This window comes from Cervus elaphus, chromosome 30, assembly GCF_910594005.1.
Source record: "Cervus elaphus chromosome 30, mCerEla1.1, whole genome shotgun sequence".
In the NCBI taxonomy this organism is placed as follows: Eukaryota; Metazoa; Chordata; class Mammalia; order Artiodactyla; family Cervidae; genus Cervus; species Cervus elaphus.
The window spans coordinates 5,043,637-5,064,947 of record NC_057844.1 but is presented as its reverse complement, the minus strand read 5'-3'; the positions used below and the strand labels follow the sequence as shown (position 1 = coordinate 5,064,947).

At 37.8% G+C, this 21,311-nt stretch overlaps 1 non-coding gene across 1 annotated transcript; it reads right to left on the bottom strand.

Annotated features, from left to right (window-relative positions):
- Positions 1-5,244: 5,244 nt before the first annotated feature.
- On the bottom strand, positions 5,245-5,316 carry TRNAF-GAA. Its single transcript has one exon. It is a non-coding gene; the product is annotated as a tRNA-Phe (tRNA).
- Between the last annotated feature and the right edge of the window lie 15,995 nt (positions 5,317-21,311).

Genomic DNA, 21,311 nt, shown 5'->3' with positions numbered 1-21,311 from the left:
GAGTTTATTTCAAAACAACACTTAGCATCATGTTCAATGAGGAAAGAACTTACATCTTTTCCTTTCAAATCAGTAGCAAAGGAAAGATTTCTATTAATTCAAAAATAGTGATAATTCACAAATTCTTATCAACTTCACAATTTATAAATCAAAAAAACCCCAAAATCATAATAAAAAAGCACAAAAAATTTTATCATGATTTGTAGAAATTAGTATGCAGAAGCTCTAGAAAACTAACCAATTGAAAAACAGAATTCATAGATGAATTCAGCAAAGTGGAAGAGTAAGAATTACATATGAAAAACATTAATTCCAATTCTATATACCAAATTCAAGAATTCCCATAGAGATAGCAAAAATTAAGTAAGAACTATCCAAATGAGAAAAATGAGTGGTCTAGAGACAAAACTTTTTAACAAAGAAAACATGTTTATATCTAAGACAAAAAACTATATCAAATTTTATACTACTCAATAGTGTCAAGACTTTAAATATTCCAAAATTAATCTATAGGTTTGATGTGACTGGAGTAAAATTATAACAGGATCCATTTTCAATACTGAGGAAATAATTTAAACCCCATCTGTTAGAATATCTGGTAACATCTTTGAAATCTTTCAAAAAAAAAAAAAAATAGTAAACCATATATTTAAAACAAATTGTACAATTATGGTATTTAAAACATTGGTCTACTTTTATATATTGATGAGCATACAGATTATTGCAACAGATAAGGTGACTGAAAAGAAATTATATTTGCATACATAATAAAAGAAGCATCACAAGCCAAGGAATAATGAATGGATCATTCAATAAATGGGCCTTGAGGGCGTGGGATTCATGCATTTCTTCAGTTTTTACCATGCAACATAATCCACTTCTGATGAATCAAAAGGTTGACTTAGTAAAGATCAGAGAAAACTGATATGAATACTCATCCATTTTTGAAGACAGACTGATTTTCTACTTAAACACAAAAAGAGGAAATAATCCTATATTTAACTCAATAAAATAAAAACTCATGTGAAAAAGTTACTAAGATCTAGAAGGTAAATAAAAGGTTGGGTTCAAATTTACAAAGAGGTAATAAACAGAGAGGTGATATCTTTATAAACCTCGCTACTGTTTTAATTTCCTTTTGTTAATAACTACTGAGATCAGCACTTTCTCACATGTTTACTTAGTAGCTGTAATTCTACCCTCTACCTCACCTGTTTCTATCACTTTACCATGTGTCTGTTATAGAGTCTTAATATTTTTCTCATCATTTCACATTTGGGAAAAAAACTTTTAATAAATAAAGCAAAACAGAAAATGCTTTTAATGCACAGAATTAGACAAACACCAAGCCTCCTAGTTATCAAAGAAACGTAAGCCAAAGCTATAGTGAAAAATGCTTACTTGCTAAATTAGCAAACTTTTTGGAAAAGATGACCTCCAAAACTGGCTTAGATAAACTGGAATCTTTTCTTATTTGAATTTTTAGTTTGAAATTATGATTAGGAGAGCAATTTATAATTATAGGCACTATTTATAAATTATTATAAAAATATTAATGATAGTAAGCTTGTATTCTAAAACAAGTAAACAAACTATTCTAAAATATGGGAAAAGCTATTTAAAATTTTTCTAAAGAGCCTGTAGATCCAGCAGCCCAGGAATGAGAAATCAAATTGCAACACTCATACAGGGAACTCAGTATTGTCATTACAATGAAGATTATGAAGATTGTATAACAGCATGAAAATACTTATGATGATTTTATCATAGGAAAACACAAAAGCAAAATACCAAATGATGAGAAAAGTAGCAAAAGGTAAAAAAAGGAAAGAAATGCACTAAATCAAAAACCTAATCTTTTTTTTTTTTAATTAAAATGAAGTCCAATTCCTTTGGGTTACAAATTTACAGTCGCTACTCAAAAATTAAAACTATTCAGTTCTAGTGAACTGATTCTACTCCATTCCTCATTCAACAATAAGAAACCCCTTACTCCCACCGCAGGTGGGGCTGGAACTTAAGGCCTGGGGAGGAAGGGCTTCTCATCTCTGTTTTCTGCTCCCCCTCCCTAGATTGGGACCCTGGAATGAGACTCCTTTGCTGTTGGCTTCTCCTCACCCTCTGAAGCAGTCCTCTCAGGCAGAATTTCTTTTTAAAAGATTTGATTTCTTAGAGAAGTTTTAGACACATAATTGAGCAGAAGACACAAATTTCTCACTTACCCCCTGATCCCACATTTGCATAACGTCCCCTAGGGTCAGCATCCCTCACCAGATGGTGTATTTGTTACAACTGATGGTCTTGCATCGACACGTCATCATCACCCAGAGCCCACAGCTCACTTTTGGTGGTACACATTCTAAGGGTCTGGGCAAACATATAACGATAAATATCCATCACTATAGTATCACACAGAGTAGTTTCACTGCCCTGAAACTCTTTTGTGCTCCACCTATTCACCCCTGAGTCCTAATTAGACCTTTTTTTTTTTTTCTTTTTTCTTTTTTGGTCATGCTCTGCACAAGGCTTGCAGGATCTTAGTTCCCCCACCCGGGATTGAACCGGGAGCACAGCAGTGAAAGTGCAGAGATGCAATCGTTGGACCCCTGGATTTCCTTTCTGTGGTCCCCAGGAGATGCATCCTCATTGTTTGTCCGTGAAGATGGCAATAACCAAGAGGGGCCCTCCACTCCCTCTGCCTTGCTCTTGGACTTGAAGCATGAACAGAAGGAACCCACCAAGAGCACCCTGAACTGCTGGAAGCCCACCCTTCATGCCTGGAGAAGAAGGCAGCAGCACCCCTCCCCTTCCAAGGAGGCTGGAGCTACGCACGCAGTGCAGCTCCTCTCTCCAGAGAGACTGTGTTATTTTTCTAACCGGAGTGTTTAATTTGCAGTGTTGTGTTGGTTTCTGCCATACAACACCCTGAAGCAGGCATGGATGTACATATGTTCCTTCCCCCATGAGCTCCCCTCCCTCCCACCCCCATCGCATCCCTCTAGGTCATCACAGAGCACCAGGCTGAGCTCCCTGTGTGATACAGCGACTTCTCACTGGCTATCTGTTTCACACCTGGTCGTGTTTATATGTCAATGCTATGCTCTCAATTCGTCCCTTCTTCAAAGACTCTCCATTGTTTTGAATTGAATGAATGGTCAAGAGGTTTGAGAGCTGTGGATAGGATTCTTGGACCACCGCTCTGAGTATTCCTCTGTAATGGGGTCCTTTAATTTTAACTCAGTCGTGTCCAACTCTTTACTACCCCACGGACTGCAGCCCTCCAGGCTCCTCTGTCCCTGGGGATTCTCCAGGCAAGAATAGTGGAGTAGGTTGCCATGCCCTCCTCCAGGGGATCTTGTCAACCCAGGGATTGAACCCTGGTCTCCCGCATCACAGGTGGATTCTTTACCGACCGAGCCACTAGGGAAACCCCTTTAATTTTAACAAGCTGTCTCAAGTATAAAGAGCACAGAGAAGCTTGATAGGTCCTAAATGTCACTTCAGTTTATTTAGGTGATTAAAAAATAAATATATAAATAATACAATAAAAAGGAAAGATAACTCAATCAGGAACTGAAACTTCGAGATCTTCTGGAATCCCTATTTTAATACTTTTATGCCTTGGTCAGTGTCCTCCCTGAGCTTCTATTCCTTCATCTAAAATTTGAATAATAAATAATAGCTCTTTTCCTTCTTCAACAGTGTGTTATCATAAAAAGTAAATTGTTTACTACAAACATTATATCAATGTAAGCTAGTCTTATTGTAACAATTGGATATTTCATAAAGAGAAATATTCTGATGTATTCTGTTTTCTTCTTAATACGTGTGAATTGCTATGCTCTTCTAAGTGGTGCAATGATCAACAGGGAAATAATCAGAAGTGAATACCAAAGTCAAAATTTACCGTTACAGCTGGTGCATTGAGGCTTATCAGAATATCCACCCAGCATTAACAAAAAAAACAAAACAAATTACCTGTTAGCGTCTGAAGAAAAAAAAAAATGACAACTTGTGAGATGGGTTTTTTTTTTTTTTTTTTTTTTTTTTCTTTTTTAAACTGAAATTAGTAAAACTAAGATGTAACATATCTGGAAACAAAAGCACATCAAAGCTTTTCTTCTAACAAACACAAAAGACATATTGCTGGGGTTAGATACTTTAAAATGAGTGAAATGAGTTTAGTGTTGAAAGAAGCTTTTTGTTGAAGATTACTGCTTTTATTCAGATTCAGATGAAATTGTTTATTTTAGTTAGACAATGAATTTCTTCCTTAAGAGTAATTTCACTGTAAAGTAATTTTCATCTGTGGCAATTTATATCTAATGTTAGGAGAGAATGATAATAGAGGTAATTCATTCTAGGTTTTTCTGGGGTGGTCGCCTCAAATGGGAATCCTTGGAAGTCCGATACAGCACTGGGGTAGCTAAGGCAGACAGACTAAAAGCTTGGGCCCTTCTGCACACACCTCCACCCTTCCGTCTCCCTACCTCCTTCTCTCTCCGTCTGCTCCCTAATAGAGCTCCTCTAGGTATGGACATGAGCACTGCAGTAAGTGTTAAGGTGTGTAACTCTTCCCCAAGAAAGAACTTCCATTCTAAGGAGTCTTCAATTCATTGGAGAGCAAAGGTTTGGGGGCCAAGTGGCCTCTGGAGCGCCTTGCCTGACAAAATCTCACTGACCCCGACCCCCACCTCCCCTTAACACACAGGCCCTCCAGTTCAGCAAATAGACTTGTCTGTCTACAGCGTTCACTCACACAGAATTAAGCATTCATGCATACCATTATCAGTTTTAAATATGTGCTTTGCTTGCATTCATGCGACATCACTTCAGCTGTGTCCTGACTCTGTGGGACTCCATGGACTATAACCCACCAGAGTCCTCTGTTCATGGGATTCTCCAGGCAAGAATACATGGGTTGCCATGCTCTCTTCAGGGAATCTCCCCAAACCAGGGATTGAACCCGCATGTTCTATAGCACCTGCATTGCAGGCAGATTCTTTACCACTGAACTGCCAGGGAAACCCTAATAATGGCATACCCCCAAAACTTCTTAATATTTCCTAATAATGGTAAAATTATATTACATATAATATGTGTGAGTGAGTAAGTGAGCGAAGTCGTTCAGTCGTGTCTAACTCTTTGCGACCCCATGGACTGTAGCCCTCCAGGCTCCTCCATCCATGGGATTCTCCAGGCAAGAATACTGGAGTGGGTTTCCATTTCCTTCTCCAGGGGATCTTCCCAACCCAGGGATCGAACCCAGGTCTCCTGCATTTCAGGCAGACGCTTTAACCTCTGAGCCACCAGGGAAGCCCATAATATATGTGTAAATATACATAAATACACACATATACATATATATTTTTGACAGATAAATATATCTTTAGATAAATATTAATATAGCAATTTTGAAGTGAAGTGAAGTGAAGTGAAAGTCGTTCAGTTGTGTCTGACTCTTTGTGACCCCATGGAGTATACAGTCCATGGAATTCTCCAGGCCAGAATACTGGAGTGGGTAGCCTTACCTTCTCCAGGGGATCTTCCCCACCCAGGGATTGAACCCAGATCTCCCGCATTGCGGATGGATTGTTTACCAGCTGAGCCACAAGGGAAGCCCAAGAATACTGGAGTGGGCAGCCTATCCGTTCTCCAGCAGATCTTCCCAACCCAGGGATCGAACCAAGGTTTCCTGCATTGCAGGCGGATTCTTTACCAACTGAGCTATCAGGGAAGCCCAGTAATTTTGAAATGGCAGTTAAATAACAATAGCTTTGGTAATGAAGCATGATAGTTCAATGGAACACGGAAATGTTTACATTGGTGGTTTTGACAGAATTATACAATTTTAATGTTAAGAAGCCTTTCATAACTGTCCTCATGTCTTGCACATGAGGAAACTGAATGAAGAATATAGAACAAGAGGTAAGGTCTCTTTATTCCTGGCCCATCGCCTCTGTGTGTATGTTTTACACAAGATCCTTCAACTCTTAGGTTTTGTTATGAATCATATTAAGAAATACTTGTTGGAACTGTCAACCTGAGACCTGACTGGGCCGTTGTAACGCCCTTAAGAATCAAGAGAAACGAACAAGAGGAGTGAAGCCTCTGGCCCCTTCCCCCTGCTGATTCACTGCCCAGAGCGACGCCGCTCACACCACCTTGTCCTTTCACCGCCGTGGGAGTCACGGCTCAAACTTCTGCGGTGAATGAAGGGACTCCGTATTCCCGGCAACGCGGAGCAATAACGGCTCCTGGCGTCGCAGCAACGGCTCCTGGCGTCGCAGCCACCCGACTGAGGGAGGGCGTCAGTGCCGGCTCCCCGCCCCTCACCCACTGTATCCCACCCATCGTTTCTACCTGTAAGCATGTAGGCCTCGGCCCAAACAAGGGTATTCAGCTTCTCCACAGAAAAAGCAAACCTCAGTTTCTTAGTAGTGCTCCCACCGCCATTCCCACCGCCATTGGAGCGACTGGCCAGGAGCCACCTGACGTCGTGATTTCCACCTCACAGGGGATAACAGTGGTTGCCATCCTACCCAGAGACTGCGACACTCCTGGTACTTCTGGCCTGAGATACCCCCTCAGCAGCAAACGTTGGGTCCTGAGGGAGATTCTCCTTGGAGAAACCCACATCTCCAGGGCAATTCGATCTTCCCTCTGGGTATGGGAAACATGGCCCAGTACAGAACAGAGACCCTATGAAGGATCCTTGCACTGAGGCGGCTGGAATTCAACTCAGAATTCTATAGTTTCTCTCCCCCCCACCCCCCCGACTCTCTCTCCTCCCCTCCCTTTCCCTACCCACATTCCACTCAGCCCTGGAGCCCAGGGAATAGTCTAATGGGTGAATATTTACAAATCTCTTTGCTCAAATAAGTTCTTTGAGAATAAGATCATGTTGAGGATTATCTCAATTACAAAAGAAAAACAAAAAAGACTATTTCTAAGTAAACAATCCAAATGTCCTTCAATGGGTGAATGATTTAAAAACTTGTGGCCCACAATACCATGGAATACTACTCAGCAATAAAAAATAATGAACATAGACACAATAGCCTGGTTATAATAATAATATAATAATTATTATAATAATATAATAAGGAATAATGTGAATTTAAAAAGTCAACCACATAGTCTTATGTACTGTATGATTCCACTTATACAATGTACTTGAAATGACAAAAAGTACAGATGGAGAAAAGCCTAGAGTTTTCCAAGGGTTCGGGGAGGATGGGGAAGTATAGTGACTTTGGCTATAAAAAGGTAGCTCAGGAGATCCTTGTGATGTGAATATTCTGTATCTTGATAGTGGTGGTGGTTGCACAAATCTACAAATGTGATAAAAATTATAGAGAACTAAATACGCACATAGGTACACACATGACTGCATGTAAAACTGATAAAATCTGAATTAGTTCTGTAAATTATGTCAATGTCAGTTTCCTGACTGTGATATTGTACTACTGTTATGCAATAGTCATATTATGCTTTGGGGAAAACTGTGTGGACTCAATGTATTTTGCACAACTGCATGTGAATCTACAGTTGTCGCAAAAAGTTTTAAAAAATAAAAAATGCTAAGATAATTTTCTGGGGCTCCTATAATTAAATCATTCTGCCTTTGGACTTTTCTTATTAAAAAGGACACCTATGAAAAATCTCCAAATTAAAAAAGTGGATTGGTAAAAAGTATATCTTAAAGTTATTGAAAATTCTTTTTTAAATATAAGTGTAGAAGTGATAGGCAAATAGATGACTTTGTCAACTATATTTTTCTTTTAAAAAGAAAGGTGCAAAAGCAGGCATTCATTGACAGTACTTGCAATACACGGACTGAGTTTTGTTAGCTATTGCTGCTGTTTCTGATTTCTGGTCACCAAATCCAAAATTAGCTTGTCCTAGACTTCTGAAATCTATCATCCAGGTGTTGCCTAAGATCAATTCTGCTTGGGAAGTTCACACACACACACAAAATAAACAAATTAAGGGAAGTCAGCCAGAAATTAGGAGGAAATTAGGAGGGAGCAGGAAACAGATTTTGTTTGTAGATGTCTTTCTTGCTCTTCCCACCTGATTTACTTTTAATGCCAGACATTTCTTCTTTGGTCTTCACTTCCCCAAGTTATTTACCAGATTCTAAGCCAGGGTTATGTTAAGTCATCAGGGGAGGAAGTGCTGACTACTGAAGTTTACCTGAGCAGCATCAACCAGGCTGAAGTAGTGTATGCCCTGGTCCTGTGAATATTCTAGAGAGTCTGGCATTTGTCTTAGTGCTGTTTGCTGGATAATGTATATTCCCTTGCTGCTGTGATGTTCTGCATTATTAAACATTCACCCGTTTGTTTACAAGTTTTTCATCGTATCTATGACACTGGCAAAAAAATCTCTGTATGTCCCTGTCTCCTGCAAGTCCCTCATTCAAGCATAGACAGGCTGGTGCTGTGAAACCCTCAAAGCCTCTGCTGCCAACATCACACTGACAATAATAAAATGTGTACATCACTGTTGAAAAAGAGGAGGAACTGTGATGTTAGTTTAAAAAAAAAAATCACTGTGCTAATTTATCAACTTTCAATTGGTAGAATTTAAAATGTCTACTCTGGTGAAAACAGGGTTTTCCAAACTACTGGAGCTGAAGAATCAATTGCAGGCTGATACTGCTTTAAAATTCGATAAAATAAATTATTAGAAAAGCAAAGAGAAAAAAGTTAAAGATGTAAAAATACAGCCTCAGAATATTATTACTAATTTTTTTATGTGAACCATTCTTAAGTCATTATTGAATTTGTTACAATATTGCTTCTGTTTTATATTTTGGTTTTTAGACTGCAAGGTGTTTGGGGAGGTAAGACCCACATAAGACCCACATTGTAAGACACACATAAGACCCACATAAGACCAGCATTGTAACTCCTCAACTTGTAATTCCTGCATTGAAAGGTTGAAGTCTTAACCACAGACCATCTCTCCCCAGTTGTTACTAAATTAGCATAGAATTACTCTATCCAACTGCCATAAAAATTCTAAACACTTAGCTCTCAATTTCTGTACTAATTTCAGTATAAATATTTCATAAGCCAGCATTTTGAATAGCACTGAACTAAAGGACATTCTGTCGTCCGGTCACCCTTCCTCACTTCCTTAAACCTCTTCAATACTCACATTTAGACCACTCCTCTCCACTTTCTTTCCTCTGCTGCTGCTGTTGGCAAAGAAAGACAATCAGAAAAAGCCCCCAAGTCTACATAATCCTCCACATATGTGTACTGTCTCACTCAGTAAAAAAACTGGCAGGTCCAGCTTGATGTCTGACTTTTATTCTCCCAATGGCTAAAAGGACCATGCAAAGGAGAAATTATTTCAGGGAACTCAAGAAAGTCAACTTGTAAATAGCAGGAGCAGACATCGAATCTGGAATTTTTTTTTTCAAAAACCTGAATGTTTTCTACACCATTTCCATTTTCTTTTATAATGTTCTAAAAAACATTATTGTGCCTGCATAAGTCAATGTGATGTGTAGTTATCTGCATAGTCTAAGCATAAAAGTTCAGTACTTTTTTAGAGTTCCTTCCATTACTATTTAATTGTTCATTTATGCATTTCTTTTCTCCCCCAAAGAGAACATACTCTCTTTGAAGGCAGAGATTTTGCCTATTAACTTTTCATATCTTCCACAGCATCTAACACAAGACATTTTCAACATTCTGCAAAAATAAAATAAGGAAACAAGTATAAGTCTCTCATTGTTAGTTGAAAACTTAAATATGCAAATTTTCAGAGAAAACTGAAATAATACTTCAAAACAAAAGCAATATTTTAAATATAGAAAGAAAAGTAAGACAACATAATTTTAATTCTCTTTGATAGTTAAAAAGGCCTTCTGACATCTTAGAAATCAGTTTTTATTGGCTTGGCAAAGTATATGTACCAGAGCAATTACAGTTATTTGCTTTTTCCTTAATCTGGACCATCATAGTTATTTTACAAAGCATTTTGGAGGACCCTGAAGACAGGGCTGAATTGCCCCTGGTTAATAAGGACCCTTAGCTAATAACAAGAATACTCCAGCTGTTAGACCAACCTCAAGAAGCAACTGAGACCCAAGTTGGATCGTTTTCCAATATACGCTGCCATCTTGGCCTTGCTTCTAAGTTGACAGAATCTCTACATCTGCTTTAAAAGCTTTCTACTTTTTATTTTGCCAAAGCCTCTTTAAATATTGCCTATGCGTATTAAAGCTTTTTCAAACAAATCAGAGATTTTTATATCTCTAAAGCAGCTATAAGGACTTTACGTTTTCATAAAGGGAATAAAAGATGGAGGTGGTAAAGAGTACTATATGGGAGCCTTTGTACTTATAACTAAAGTGTCTTAATAAGCTTATCCATGCATACAAAATAAAGGGAAATGGTTAAAAAAAAAAAGAAATACAAAAAATTATTTACTATCTTGACCAGTAAACTTATGTCAATGAATTTTTTCTACTTCTATGGAGAAGAAAATTCAAAATAATTAACACTAATTCTCTAAAATCTCACACATTATAAAACTATGTATTAGTTTCCTAATTAAGATTCTAGGCAAAATTTTAATGGAACAGGTTGATATATATTTAATTATATAATTCTATTTTTTTCTAATATTCTAGGCAAGCTTGCAAGTGACAAATTATATCTAAAATATAATAAATAAAATTGCAAAATTTATAATGAATCAATTATATCTTATAATAGCTTCTTCATTTATAGTCCTGGATAATCACATGGAACATATGTTTCTAAGGAAAACATGCAATTTTACTAGATATTTATTTGCATAGTAGGTATTTAATTACTATTTCCAACATAAAAATATTATTATGTATCAGCAATAAGTGGCCATTACATTTTATGTTCTTGATAAGGATGAAAAACTCCTCATGATATGACATGTATGTTCAAGAAAAGTAAACATTTAAATTAATAACAAAATATAAGAAATTCAAGAAAAGTAAACATTTAAATTGATAATAAAATATAAGAAATTCTTATATTTCCTATAACAAAATATAAGAAATTCTTTAAATGGCCCAAACTGTTCACCCACCGTAACATGGTTTGATAGTCCTTTATCAGTTCCACATGTACTGTAGCTCTTTCCAGAGATAAATGAAACATTATCCTACTCTATTTCTTATTACATGAAAGGTAAATACCCTGTGGCTAAATGATATCAGTGAATTCTCATGGGCATTTATCAAATGAATGAATGAGTGAATATGTGAATGAAGGACTGACTAAAAATACAAATACCACTATGCTTGACTAAGATTGAATAGAGTGTTATGTTGCTTTTTTATTTCTTGAGATCTCATTCTGTATCCAGCATGATTATATCCAAACATTTTCAGCATTAAATAAGAATTTATTATTTTTATTAAGACAACATGATTAACATTCCATCCAAAAAAAGTCATAAAGAATTTGCATTTGTTCATTTTAAATTAGTAACACTTACCAGAATTCTCCATTTTTCACCTCAAGTTCCTGCTCAGTTGGAAGGATTTTCAATTTCTTCCATTGTTGTTCATTCACTAAGTCGTGTCCAACTCTGTGACTCCATGAACTGCAACATACCAGGCTTCCCTGTCCTTCACTACCTCCCAGAGTGCATAAGCTCATATTGAGTCAGTGATGTCGTCCAATCATCTCATCCTCTGTCACCCACTTCCCCTCCTGTCTTCAATCTTTCCCTGCATCAAGGTCTTTTCCAATGAGTCGGGTCTTTGCATTAGGTGGCCAAAATATTGTAGCTTCAGCTTCAGCATCAATCCTTCCAATGAATGTTCAGATTTCTTTTAGGATTGACTGGTTTGATCTCCTTCCTGTCCAAGGGACTCTTATAAGTCTTCTTCAACACCACAGTTGAAAAGCATCAATCCTTTGGTGCTCAGCCTTCTTTATGGTCCAACTCTCACATCTGTACATGACTACTGGAAAAACTATAACTTTGACTGTACAGACTTTTGCCAGCAAAGTGACAGACTTTTGTCTGTTTTTTAATATGCTGTCTCAGTTTGTCATACCTTTTCTTTCAAGGAGCATCTTTTAATTTAGTGGCTTTAATCACCATCTGCAGTAATTTTGAAGCCCTCAAAATAAAATCTGTCACTGTTTCCATTTTTCCCCATCTATTTGCCATGAAGTGATGGGACAGGATGCCATGATCTTGATTTTTTTAAATGTTGAGTTTTAAGCCAGGTTCTTCACTCTCTTCTTTCACCCTCATCAATAGGCTTTTTAGTTCCTCTTCACTTTCTGCCATTGGAGTGGTATCATACAAATATCTGAGTTGTTGATATTTCTCCTGGCAATTCTTGATTCCAGCTTGTGAGTCATCCAGCCCAGCATTTTGCATGACGTACTCTTCATTATGTACCATCTCAATGGACATGAGCTTGAGCAACCTCTGGGAGGTGGTGAAGGACACCGAAGCCTGGCATGCTGCAGTCCATGGGGTCACAAAGAGTCAGACACAGCTGAGTGACTGAACAACAACTCTGCATATAAGTTAAATAAGCAGGATGATAATATACAGCCTTGACGTACTCATTTCCCAATTTGGAACCAGTCCATTGTTTCAAGTTCGGTTCTAACTGTTGCTTCTTGATCAACATACAGGTTTCTCAGCAAAGGCTAGGTGGTCTGGTATTCCTATATCTTTAAGAATTTTCTACAGTTTGTTGTGATCCACGCAGTCAAAGGCCTTAGCAGAGTCAACAAAGCAGAAGTAGATGTTTGTCTGGAATTCCCCAGCTTTTTCTATGATTTCTTCCATAGGCTTTCATAAATATCACCTCTGTTATGCAATGAGTCTATTTTTCCCTCTTCATTTTACATATTATAGTTTGAAAATCCGTGTTTAATAAACAACAAACAGACAAAACAAAATAGCACAAGCAAATGGACATATAAGATGGAAGCCTGAATTCCTCCAAGGTTGTAACAGAAAACACAAACCAGGAGAGAACATGGACCTTGTCATCCTTGTGCGAGCACAGAGGGTAGTGTTGAACAGCGTGGCTTCTGCTCTGGGACTGCCTGAGTCTGGATCCCAGCTTTGTTTCAAAGGACCAATAACCTCTCTGCACTTCAGTATTTTCATAAGTGCAAGGTGAACATTATAGCATCTACCCCATAAGCTTACCAAGAGAAACAAGAGCATGCCTACAGTAAGTATTCAGTCAACATTTGCTGTTACTGTTATTACAGGAAATCCATATTATTTCTGGCAAATAGATAATATTTTAAAATTACATGTAGTTCTCCAGTATCATTTGTGTTATGCCCGATGTCCGAATCCCCGAGCGGGAAGAGAGAGAAGGCTTCCAAGACAATGCAACTCGCAAAAAGGGAAGTTTATTACTGTCTCGAGCCAGGGCCTTCTGCCACAAACATCACAGTGGTGCAGGGTCAGAAAGCGCCGAGCTCAAGCTTGTTACACAGATTTATAAGATATGCAAAAGCGGTTAGTAGCTGGCTTAAGCGGATTGGTTACATGTTTGCAAAGTAATTCTATCGGTACAGACTTTCGCGGGCTTTTCAGCTCTCCCTTTGTTCTTACTGGGCGCATATTGATTGGCTGGCTCCAGGTTACCTGATGGGGGTAGGGAATCTTACCATTTCGGGGGAAGCTAAAACTTAGGTCCAGGCCGCCCGTCATGGTATTAACCCTGGCAGCCTCACAATTTGCCCTAAAATTGATCTGTGAATTAAGTACTTTTTTTTTTTCTAAATGCAATGTAGATTATAATTTTGAATTTAATGCTTGCCCTAACATTAGTTTCGGCATGTTTATGCAGGGTGAGGGGGAAGGACTGTCTCTAGTGAAGATTTGTTCCTTGAAAAACAGGAGTCATTTATTCCAGATGGCAAGAAGCTGGCGAGACCCCCTTTCATTTGCCCTTGTTCCCTCCCGCCAGCCTCCCTCCTCCGTCTCCCCTTTGTGCAGGCTTTTCCTGTCCTCAAGATGTTACTTCAATATAAAATGTGGTGAAAACTAATTGTCACTAAAGGATTTAAGGTAAGTGACACGTTCCATGATGCTTGCATTTTAAAAGAGGCCTTTCTGTAATAGTCATGCTTAGTATAGTGTGTAAGCCTCAACTGGTGAAATTTCAGTCACTGTGTTATCAGCTATAATACAGAGGTAATCTGAGAGTATATAGGAGCAAGTACACACTTTGATGAAAAGCAAGAGAAGTGAACCTAAAAATGATGGCCTGGTAAGTCTAATATCAACAGTAAAATAATAAAACAGGCCCAAAGAGAGAAAATTTATCAAAATCTGGAGGATGACGGAATCATGAGCAATAAGCAGGGTTTTATAAAGAGCAAATCATGCCTGACACAGTCAATAGCTCTTTTCAGCAGAGTGACAAAATTAGAGGATAAAGGGAATCAGGTAAATGTTGCCTATTTGCACTATCACAATGCATTTAAAATGGCCCCTGTGAATTTTAAATTCAACTGTAGATAAAACTGATTCAGTTCTGAATGCCTTCTTAAAAGGCCTGAAAAAAAAAAACATAAAATGTCATAGATAATGACAATGGGGGCCATTGTGGGATGCTGGAGTTAATAAAGCTCATTCACTGCATTTCCCATACTGATGAAGGGAAAAAGGGTATCAGAATTGTGCATAACATTCTTAGTGAATAGCAGATTCCATGGAACACAATTAGGCAGATTTTAAAATACAATGGGTAATCTAAAAGGATCCTAAGTGACATCCAAGAAACAGCTATGTCTGTTCTGAAATAAAACAGACTGAGCTAATTGGGAAGCCCCCAGGATGAAGAATCAAGAAATCCTGGGTTGTGTCTCTTTCTGCCTTCTCCAAGTGCAGCTTCACTGACTTATTTACTGTCTGGGCTTCCTTCCCCAGCCCTGATTTCAGGATTGAATAGGATACAGCAGGAACCTGATGGTGCCCACGGAGCACACTGACTCTTTGTCCAGAACTTGACGAGACAAATTTATAGAGACTTCCTCAAGTCTGACACCCCTGTTCTCGGTGAAGAACAAACAGAGCCTTGGCCCAGAGATGCTCTCCCGGCCCACAGTCTGCACAGAGAGGGAGAGAGGAGTCATAAATAGCTACAAGGCCATAAGATAATGAGTAATTATGCAGCGTGTACAAAGTTTTAGAGTAACTCAAATAAAATAATGAGACTAACAGAGGAAATGGGGTGAACTTTTAAAGAAACATTTGAACTGGGCCTGGAAGGTCAGGCAGAGCAGGGGTGGGACTAAAGTAAATGCCCCATAAAGGCATAAAGCGAATGCAGGAATTCTCCTCGTGGATATCAAGAGAAGGATGATTGCTCCGTCTAGCACAGAATTCTGCTTTGGAGAGTAGACAGAAGGACCCATATGATAGAATTTTGTAAAATGATTACAAAAATACCAAAAAAAAAAGTTTAATTATATTACGAGCAGTTGAAAATTGTTTTGAAATATTCAGTTCAGTTCAGTTCAGTTCAGCCGCTCAGTCGTGTCTGACTTTTTGGGACCCCATGAATCGCAGCACGCCAGGCCTCCCAGGGGGAAAAAGTCAGGTGAGGCTTAAGCCCAAGGCTACCCTGAACATGGCAGCATTAGGGTCTCCCAGCTCTAGCCACCTCTCCGACTGTTTCAAATCCCTGAGTTGGGCAGGGAGACGCCTCCTGCAGAGAGAGCTGAGTTTTGTTCCTGGTACGCGTCCTCCAAAACGGAGCATGACTCACACGTGCGGGGTAGGAAACCACCCACAACTCAGCATGGATTCACAGGCGGCAGCTGCCACCATCCTCCTCTGCAGTTATGTTCCCTCTGGAAAGGGGGAATCGGTGCTCCCACCATGTAAGCTTAAAGGCTCCGACGCCTTCTCCGTGTGCTGTGAACCCGCAGTAACTCATGTTTCTTGTACTTGTCTTTTCATTTCCTTTCACGCTGGCACCAGTAAATCTACCATCTCAGCTGAACCATTACCAGATCCCTGACCTGGGGTCTTGGAGCCTCTCCCCCTCCTCCAATGCATCTTCCACACCAACTAGGCATATACAAAGTGCTTTTATCCTGATATATTCAGATTCAAACTTCAACAGCAACTCCCAATAGCTTACATCAGTGATCCTCAAAGTTTATGTGCATGAATACCATGTGTGATATTTCCTAAATGTAGATTCCGGTATGTTCATTTGTTTTCTTATCCAATAGTGATGGGGTCCTTGAGCCTTCATTTTTAGTGAACAAAAACTTATTATATGAGGTTTTAATTGCTTATTTTTTAAATTGAAGTACAGTTGTGTTAGTTTCAGGTATACAGTCAAATGATTCAAATATATATATATATATATATATATACAGTCATATGTATATATTCTTTTTTTCAATCATTTTTCATTATAGGTTATTGCAAGATATTGACTATAGTTCCCAATGCTATACAATAGGTCCTTGTTGTTCATCTACTTTGTATATGGTAGTTTGTATCTGCTAATCCCACACTCCTAATTTATCCCTCCCTCCCTCTTCCTCTTTGGTAACCACAAATGTGCCTTCTACATCTGTGGGTCTGTTGCTGTTTCATAAATAAGTTCACTTGCATCATTTTTTTTTTTAGATTCCACATAGAAATGATATCATATATTTGTCTTCCTTTGTCTGATTTATCTCACTTAGTATGGTAATCTCTAGTTCCACCATGGTGTCAATTTTATTATTTGAGGACATGCCTACAAGAGAGATCAGCTCTTCTTGGTCTCTGGACCTGAACTTTAAATACCTATTACCAACTGTTATTTACAGTCTTTTAAACATAATCACTTCATTTAGGCATTATTACAAAACTGGGAATATAATATATAATTTATGTGTGTTTATAATGCATATCTATCTATCCCTTTGTCTATCTATCTAAACATACAGTATGATATGAATAAAGTACAAGCTGAAATGCCCTTCTGCTCCCCAAGGGGCTACTAACCAGTCCAAAGATATCTGTTGAAATGGCTCACAGTTAAAAATAAAAGATGCTAAACTCCATATAGTCATGTTCAAAGGAAGTTTGATTCATGGGCTTAAAATCTCACAGTGTAATAAGTCTCCAAAATTAACTCTTCCTGCCAGGAAGGGAGGGCTGTCTTCCTGAGAAGAGTTAAGTCATGAGATAGCTATTTCTTCCCCTTTCTTCCGCATGCTGAGGTTGGCAGTGGCAGAACATTGAACTTATTTCTCCCACAATGATGCCCAGGCATCAATCCCCAAACTGGAAACTCAGCCCTGCCTTCTGTTTGAAAGTGACCAGTGGCAAATGTACTCCATTTGGCTGAGTAATGATCAAAAGAAAGAGAGTGAACTGAGAGACATGTTATTTGGAAATAGCTTATATTCCCAGAAATTAGCACTCAAGGGGACATACATGTGACTTGGTCAAAAGAATGCCATGTTAGGTCATTGGGACCTATCTCAACTTTCCAGGCACAGCTGGATTGAGAAGAGCCCAGAAGCAAGGTTTCTCAGAGACCATGCCTTTTGTGGAAAAAAGGGGGAAGGAGGCTGTACATCACTGTGGTCATCAGACCAGGAAATGAACCAACAATGTCCCCAAGGACCCACCAATGCACCTCATAAAAGGTCTTGCCTTTGGGGGCCCACAGTTCAGAAAGAACCAAAGGCCACATTGGTTAGACAATTGTAAGTACAGAAAAGGACTCTCCCCTCCTGAGGTCACTAACAGAGCCTGGGCTGAAAGAGACTTGATACTCTCCTAGGCCATCAGCTTCAACAATTTAGAATCAGCTTCTCCACAGTTTATAGAGCCTCTGCTTTGTCTCCTGGAGAAAAGTCATAGAACTGGGGAGTTCACAGTACTAAGTTGACTGACCCAAACCAGAAGTCTTAGAATGTTACAGGATAAGAGTATCATTTATCAGAAGGGATCAATGTGTATGTAAAACTGATTCACTTTGCTGTAAACCTGAAACTAACACAACACTGTAAATCAATTACACTCCAATAAGAATTTAAAAAAAAAAATGCATGGAAATAAAGCCAACTGGCTACTTTAAGTCTGAACATAAATATCTGTTTTTGGTAGCCTACTTTAAAAAAAAATGACCATAAACATAATATAAAATTAAAATAAAACAAATATAATTCCAACATATGTATTAATAAGTCTTTTCATTTTTTAATTACTCTAAGTGCAGCATGGTGCAAAGAAAAAAGCTCTGGATTGCAACCAAAGACTTGAAGTCAAGGACCCACCAAAACATTTTTCAAAACTAGGTGAGTGCTATAAGCATCATGAGCTATATAGCTCATGAATTAATCTGTGAATTAGGCACAATGATTATTGTAGTACCTACCAAAAACAGGTTTGAAACAAATGAGATATGTAATATTATCATCCATAGTACTTTTCAAATTCACTGTTTGAACTTTTCAAATTCACTATTCACATCTCAATATTTGGTAGATATCTTTAAAATGAAAACTCCATCTAACATCAAATCTTATTTTACTCCTTGAAAGTTTTTGCCAAGTTGATCTCTTTCACAATATTTTAGGGTATTTATCTAACTTTTAATTCTAAAATCTCTTTTCCATATGAGAGAATTGAACTATAAGTTTTCTAAGTTTCCATTCAGCTCTTAAGAATTTTGTGATTCTATCTTTTCTTTTTGCTCTTAGAATACATTTTATTAGAACTATTAATAAGTATGAACATAGTGTAATTTCAGTTTTTCATCAGGGTAATGAGGAGCAAAAAAATAAAATGAAAACAAGAATCTAGAAAGGGGAAAAATAAGAGACCAAAAATTTGAAAAGAAGCCGTCTGAAAAATCACCTAAAGAAGTAACCAAGAGTTGTGAATTGTGAAGTCACTCAGTCGTGTCCAACTCTTTGTGATCCCATGGACTGTAGCCTACCAGGCTCCTCAGTCCATGAAATTTTCCAGGCAAGAGTACTGGAGTGGGTTGCCATTTCCTTCTCCAGGGGATCTTCCCAACCCAGGGATCAAACCTGGGTCTCCCGCATTGCAGGCAGACGCTTTACCATCTGAGCCACAAGGGAAGCCCACATTTCTGTTAATCTTAATACAGTGCTCTGTAAGACATATTTTACATACTTACTGGTTACTGTTTTGTTTTTTTGTTTTTTTTTTTGAATTATTATAGTTGAAGCTTAAATGTTCATGAATAATTAGACAGGAGGTAATTGTCACTTTCTGATTTATATATTACATGAAGGAACCACCATTCAGAGATAAAAGAGTTAAAGAACTTCACATTATCTTTTGTGAATTTGAACTGTCTAGAGGGAAACAGTTTCTAGGAGTCAGTGCTTTTGCAATGTGGAGTCACGGCATGAGGCATTCTCCACGTTTCCCTTTTCCAGCAGAGTGAGCTGAAGCATCGCTGGAACAAATCCTAACAGCAGTCTGATCCGGCCTTTGTGGTGTTCCATTCCCAGCGAGCTCATGTCCCTTGGTTCAAGGATAGATAATGGGTTATAAGCACCTAGTATTGCAAGGGTCTTGATTCTGCCCACAACTACTAAATTACCTATGTATGCAACCCAAATATTGATGTTAAATAACCTGTAAAGGAAACATGGCAATGCAAAGAATGTTAAAGTAATCAGGCAGGAAGCAAGAGAAGTCAAAGAGAGACTTTCATATCAGAAACCTGTTCACTTTTCCTGCTGAGGCTAAAGTAACCACGAATCATTTTAATTAATCTGCCATAAAATGTCACAGCCTAAATGAGTTCAAAGGATTTCAATTCAATCCATAGTGCATCACAAATACCACCATGAACCACAGTCAATGCTGCAGCCTTAAATCTGAGAGACACGCAGATAAGAAGACAGGTGTATGCATAAAAGAATAAAGTATAGTAGAAACCAATTACAGCAAAGTCGTTTTTCTTCCAAGAAAAAATTTTTATTATAAAAAGAAAAATTACTACAATGAAGGGAACTGATTTCTCTAATGATTGAAGTATCTACATACTTTCTTGATGAAATGAATTTCACTCAGGGTGAATTATAAATAAATTGTCCAGCTTGCCATGAATATTATAGTTCTAAAAAAAATGCACCACCTGCACTGAAAGATACATTCACCACCTCATATCCTAAACAATGTGATGTAATTAATGGGGCAGTTATAATTAATATGATGCTTTCATATCGAAGATTAAATATACAGATGGTGACAAAAGTCTAGGGTACATCTGGTTCCAAATAAGAGCCTGACAAAGGCTCTCTTGCTTGATTTGTTACTTAAATATTTGACAGGGTGCAGAGATCTAATATGTAATTTTGCAGGTGAACATCACCACCCAGCTAATCCTACTGTGGATATCTTTATATTTCAGATCTGTGGTATTCTTTCTACTTGAAGCAGATTGCTTTTTGTGGCAGCTGAATACTTAAGAACAGCAAAGATGTATTATTAGCAAAAATCTGGCTTATTATTCAATTATCAATGGCTGGTTGAACTCTCAAAGTAGACTAAGTATGGCTTTGATAAATATGCAGAAGTTTTCAAAATGTTCTAAAATAGTAATATCACAAAATAAAGCTTTTCAGGATTTTTTTTTTTTTTTTATTTCTAAGGTATCTTTCTCTCTCATTCAAAATAACTAAGACCATATTGTACCAAAGAGAACTTCAGGAGTTTGTTGATATTTCAGGAGTGCTCATATGTTTAAAAATTTAAAAAAGATGAAGGGAGGATGAATTCATTCCTTTTAATTAAAGAAATGTGCTAGACAATACACTGGTAGCTACTACTTAACACAACGATGTGATTTATTATTATTACTATGAACTCAACATTAACTGCATAACTGGAAAAACTCTAACTTTTCTAACTTTAGATGTGGTCACAATGATAATAATATTTCATAATATTGTATAATTGTTAAATAAATATGCCAAAAACTTAGTGTAGTTGTGGCGATAATAATAACAATAATAAATTATGTTGGTTTTCTTTCTGCTTTGAGTAAACATTTCCTTATTTTCTCTCTTCCTTCCTGACAATAATTTTTAGACTTTCAGAAGGGCAAGAAAATTTATAGAAATTTAAGTACCTTCCATTTGTCTCATTATATCATTGTCTTTCATCCCTCTGTAATAAGTGTTTTTATAAGCACTAATATTTGTGTTGTATTTGCCCTTCAGTTCAGCCACTCAATTGTGTCTGACTCTTTGCGACCCCATGAATTGCAGCATTCCAGGCCTCCCTGGAGGGGAGTAAACTCACGGAGT